The sequence below is a fragment of the Pteropus alecto genome, unplaced genomic scaffold (assembly GCF_000325575.1).
Source record: "Pteropus alecto unplaced genomic scaffold, ASM32557v1 scaffold106, whole genome shotgun sequence".
Lineage (NCBI taxonomy): Eukaryota > Metazoa > Chordata > Mammalia > Chiroptera > Pteropodidae > Pteropus > Pteropus alecto.
In genome coordinates, this window is record NW_006442103.1 from 16,265,528 (window position 1) to 16,271,414 (window position 5,887).

The window sequence follows — 5,887 nt, forward strand, 5'->3', positions numbered from 1 at the left end:
AAGGGAAGACAGAGCCCAAGGAACTTGTTATGGGTTGCTGAATATCACCTGGTCGTTAGATGGCTCATTCATTAGACTTTTTTTTTTCTTCCAATTATGTCCTTGTCACTGCATTGTAAGGTATTTTCACATATATTAACTTATTTTTCCCTAAATTTCCTCTATGATAAGAATCCTGTGAGGCTCTCATTAAGCAAACAACCTCCTTGATCCCAGTCCTGGACTTTCTCATTCAGTGGGTCTGCGATGGGACCCAAGAATTTATGTGTTGTCCTGGTGATTTTTTTTCCTCTTCTTGTGAAGTATAACATTCCAGATGACTACTGTTGTTAAGAAACTTTGGGAAACACCATTTATTTCATTTAATTTTCACTGTAACCCTAAGTGATATTATGTATATTTATTTAAAAAGAAATATATGATCGATATATCAATATAGAAGCTGAATTTTGAATCTCAATTAATTCAACTCTAACTCTCACAATCAAGAGTAGACAGTTGATTAATTTCTCATATATCCTGGGTTTTCCCAATCACACTTTCTCTCTTAAGTAATTAAAAACAAGATATTCATCTGCCTAGACCTGTGTCATAAATTTGTGCCATAAGAACTCCTTACTAGAGTCTGTTCAAAGTTTTTCCTTTTCCAAAAACATGACATCTCATCTACAAGTTTAATTTCATCTTCTGAATATCTCATTCAGAATTCTGCCCCATGCTCGTTCCATTGCTGTTATACTCTTCCCTCTCCCTCTCTGCTTTCCTCTCTTTTCCTTCTTTGATCATTCTGACTATTCTTCCTCTCACTGAGATACTTCCAAGTCTCCTTTCTCTGACACAACTGTTCTGTGACCACTATAGGTCTGCATATAGTGGTAGAATTTCTGTCACCTTCACCTTGAAGAGGGAGCATCAGCTTGTACATGACCCTAGGGACCCCAGAAAGTCAGGCAATCCTTTCCTCTATGGTTGCCATAGCTCCTCTCACCTGCGAACTACCAGGCTAGGGAGTAGCCCAATTCAAGCACAGCACTCACAGGCCACATCTCACATGAATGAAAAGTGAATCGATTAATTCAATTGCTTTTATGTGGTCCATAATAATTTAATATCTGGTGTTATATAAATTCAGTGGTATGCTGGTAAACTGACTCTCTAGGGAACAAAAAGTGGGGAAAAAAAAAGAAAAAAGACCAAAAATAGATAAATAAATAAAGGAAAGAAATGAGGAAGGGAAAAAAAAGAGAAAAAATAGCCCTAATTTGTAATATTTGCAGATTTGAATACTGTAAATACTCTGACAATGGTTAATTTCAAGCTGCCAAAGATTTAACAACCAGCTTAAAAGATTCTTGAATATTTACAAATCAGCTCTCATGCACTGGAGTGAACCAGCCCCAGCACACCACTATGTATGTAAATCTGACCCCAGAAAAAATAAGTTCATTTTTTCCCAGATCTTCTAAGGCTTCCCTATACACAACCACACAAAGATTACTAACTACTCCCCAGATATGCTCTTTGCTGTCTCACCTCTCTGCTTTCTTCATGCTGGTCTATTTGCCAAGAATGTCTTTCTCTCTCATTTCTCCAAAGCCTATCTCTAATGTTTCCAGTTTCCTGAATACTCATAGCACTTGATCTAGAACTCTCATTATGACACTTAAAATTTTCCTTCTTGTATCAGAACTAATTTTTTTTACTTGTGTCCCATACAATTACTGATAAAGACTCTCTGTCCACATTGCCCCCTGTATTCTCATGGCATTGAGATCACAATGCCTGTACAGAGAAGACACCTAAAGCCACATTAACAACCATTTATCATATGCTAGCCCCTAGCAGCAAAAACTTTGCATTTGAAGAACTGGAGACCTTAAACTGAGGTTCTGCAGGAAAACTCCAGAATCAGTTTGTCCATGTAAGTTGACTACTACAGCAATATGTTTGGAACAAATGGATGACCTTGCTGAGTGAATAGCTTCCATCCAGGACCACTGAAACAATTAGTCTAGATCAAGGTTCAGCAAACTCTTTCTGTAAAGAACCTAATAATCAATATTTTAGGTCTTTTGGTCTATAAGGTGTCTCTACTAAAACTACTCAATTCTTCCATGGTAGTGAAAAGGCAGGCTAAGCCATATATAAACAAAAGAGCATGGCCATTTGCCAATAAATCTTTATTTATAAACACAGGTAATGAGTCACATTTGGCCCACAGGTAGTAACCAGCCAATCCCCAGGTCCAGATTTGAAACCTCTGATTTCCAAACTCATGTGCATGCTTTTGTTCATTTTCCTTTCAGTATAAGTATTCCTCTCTACTAGCCTCTAACTTAGCTCATTGTGGTTTTCTAATAATACTTGCTTAGGTCTAGGCTTTATTAGAGATAGCCATCACATTAAATGTAACTTAGCTCATCCAGGTATTGCTAGAGCAGTCAGTTTGAAAAACAGTATAAAAATATGTTACACTGACTTTGGCTCTCCTTTGGACTTGCTGTGTGGCCAATTGTGACACACTTATTGACAAGACATAAATGAAGTAAAATGTCCTTGCAACAGAAGATACAGATATTACCGAGATATAACCATGACTGTTGTCATGATAATACCTACAGACAATACATATAAGTTCCATTAAGGTTGACTATGTCTCTTATGAAGTACCTGAGTTCTTTTCCCTATGGTAAAGTCAGCATATTCAATACCAACTCAGAACCCAGATTAATTATTCTGTGGTTACAGATCATTTCTAGTATAAGATTCCCCAGTGCCCTCAATGGAATATGTTTCTTACAAGGAGTCTGTATGAACAAAACCTTTCCCAAGAAAGTGAATAATAATTGGTGAAATAAACTCCTAAGGGTAATGATTCCATCCATAGAAGCTTGAAAACTTGAGATGGTCATCAAAAATGAGTTCCTTACTTAGCTGCCACAGTAAATAATGCAGCTCTTGCTCTGGTGCCCAACTGACCTTTTAAATGGCTATACCTTTTCCATGGCACCCTTTCTGCTTTACCCAGCCATGGGCATAACTTAATCTTTCCATACTGATTCTGCAACTAGACTACCTGAGTTTTATTCCTGGCTTTGCCACTATTGTGTGACTTTAGGCAGGTTGCTTGACCTCTCTGCCTCAGACTCCTCACCTGTGGAATAGTATCAACAGCAGCACCCACCCAGAAAGACCCACATCCATGCCCACTAAAGAGCAATAGTCGCAAGCCTCCATTCTCTGAACTCCCACGAAGTGCAGGAGTGGAGACAAGCACACCGGCCTTTGGGGGCATAATGAACCCCATCAGCTCCCGAGGTCCCATCTCAGACCACTTCCATTTACACTACTATCACCTTTGTGACTTCTTTTTTCCTTCAAATCTGTGTCAAAGGTTCTTTCTAACCTTACTACATCAAGATAAAAATGTTGGTTGAGAGTAAAGTTCTACACGCATTTAGACGAAGTTTTCACTTCCCTAGGAGAGACTCTGGCTCAAGAAATACTGAAAAATTATATTTTCATTTGGTCTGGGTTACCTGAACTATGCTTCCTTCCATGCACATGTCCTCCTGAGACTTTACTATCTTATGCTCTACACGCGCCTGCTTGGGCTGCCATGACAAAGCGCCACAGGCTGAGTGGCTTAAGTAAAGGACATTTCTTTTCTCACAGGTCTGAAGTCCAGAGTCCCAGAGCAGGGTGTCAGAGGGTTGCTTTCTTCTGAGGCCTCTCTCCTTGACTTGTAGATGGCTGTCTTCCCCCTGTGTCTTCACATGGTCTTCCTTCTCTCCACCTCTGTCTCTTCTAATATGACACCAGTAATATTGGATTAGGGCCAACCCTAATGACCTCATTTTAACTTGATTGCCTCTTTAGAAACCCTATCTCTGAATAGTCACATTACGAGGTACTGGGGGCTAGAACTTCAACATACAAATCTGAGGGGGAGGGGACAAAATTCATCCTATAACACCCTCCAAGTCCTGAACCAGCACCTAGAATGTTGCTAATGGTCAGGAAATGAATAGAACTTTTACTGGTCAGATAACTTTGTCCAGAAAAACAAAATGGGTTAACAAATAAAATAGTGGCCTGCGAGAGATGTTCGAATGAAGGCTGAGTTTAAATTCCCCCTTCTGGGGTGAGTAAAGCATAGTTTCTGTCTGAGAGTATGGCTGAGAGCATGAGCTAGAGAAGGGAGGTTCGGCCTTGGCTCTCCTATGAACTTGCTGTGTGGCCTTGGGTAGTTTAATGGTCCCAGATCTCAATTTCCTCATCAGCATATGTGGGTAGGATATCATCTTTCACTCCCAGGAGCTGGGACAGTGAATTACAGCAGAGTCTTTTGGGTCCCTTAGTGAGAGAAGCTGAGCTAGTCCAAGGTTCAACCACACAGACCAGGTAGCTCAAACATTCTTCCATCATTACATGTTTGAGCAACAACTCCTCGCTTGATTTCAAGCCTGCAGCAAATATTTTTGGAGAATGTAGAATTGCCCACTGGGATGTTTCTGAGCTGTAGTGCACGGAGGGATTTGACTTTAAAAGCTTTCAGTTTGGCCTTTGCTTAGTTTTGAGCACAAGATTATATTTAGACCTGCTGTTTTATTTTCACACTTATAGTTTAGGGCCTTAGGAGTCTGAACAAGTTCTCTCTGTCTTCCCTAGGGTTTAAACAGTCTGAAAACAAAATTTAGTCTTTCCTTGCAGGCTTTTCTGGGTCTGGTTTTAAACAAAAAGAAAAGAGTTGAGGGGATAAAGTAAGGAGAGAGCTAGACCCTAAATTATTTGGTAAATGCAGGCACTATAAACTATATAATTGCCCATCCCTTCACCTTCCTTGGCTGTGTAAACAGTCAGCCCAAGGTACACTGTAACCTGCATATTTCAGAGACTCCTTGGTGGAATTGTTTTTATGGCCTTATGTTTCTTGGGGACCCTTTTGGGGCTGAGATTCCTCTGAAATTATATATGACTCAAGGCCTGAACAACAGAATACAGACTTCCTTCATGCTTTATCTGAGGATACTGTCCTATCCTCTCTTGAGAGCTTAAATCCAAAATACAGAAAGCCTTTTGGGGATCCCAATGCATTTCTAAATGATAACTGGCCTCTCCCTTCCCCGTACTATTTTCTTCTCATGAATCCTTCCTGAGCTCATTTTCTCTTTTCTTCGCCTCTCTTTTAGTTCACCAGACATAGAACTCCAAACTTATTCTTTAAGTATATCATTTGCTTATTGGAAAGAATTTGGGCATAGAGAATTAAAAGACTTGAGTTTCAAATTCCACTCTACCACGTACTAGCAGCGTGACCATAGGTAAAACACTTTATTCCTTAGGCTCTAACTCCCATATCTGTAAAATGGGGGAACAATAATGCCTGATGGTTTTATTATGAGCAGCTCATAAAAAAATATAAGCAAAAGTATCTGGAAAGATGCACTCCATACACTTGACTTCGTATTAACCAGGCCCACCAATAAATCTCAAACTTGAAAAGCCCCAGAATCTTAATCTGTAAAATAAAAATAATTATAGCTACCCTGCCTCCTTCATGACTAATTATGGGGATTTTTGAGGTAAGATGTACAAAAAAGAGCTTTATAAATTAGAAATCATTGAAATAATGTTAAAGTATCGCTTTCCCTCTGCTTCTTTCTCACAGGATAAGGATGACAGCTCACATCAGCCTGATAATGCCATTGAGGGTGAAGTCAGAAGTCAGTACTGCCTGCTTGTTCTGTGTTCTCCTCCTCCTCCTCCTCCTCCTCTTCTCTCTTCTCTCTTCTCTCTTCTCTCTTCTCTCTTCTCTCTTCTCTCTTCTCCTCTTCTCTTCTCTTCTCTTCTCTTCTCTTCTCTTCTCTTCTCTTCTCTTCTCTTC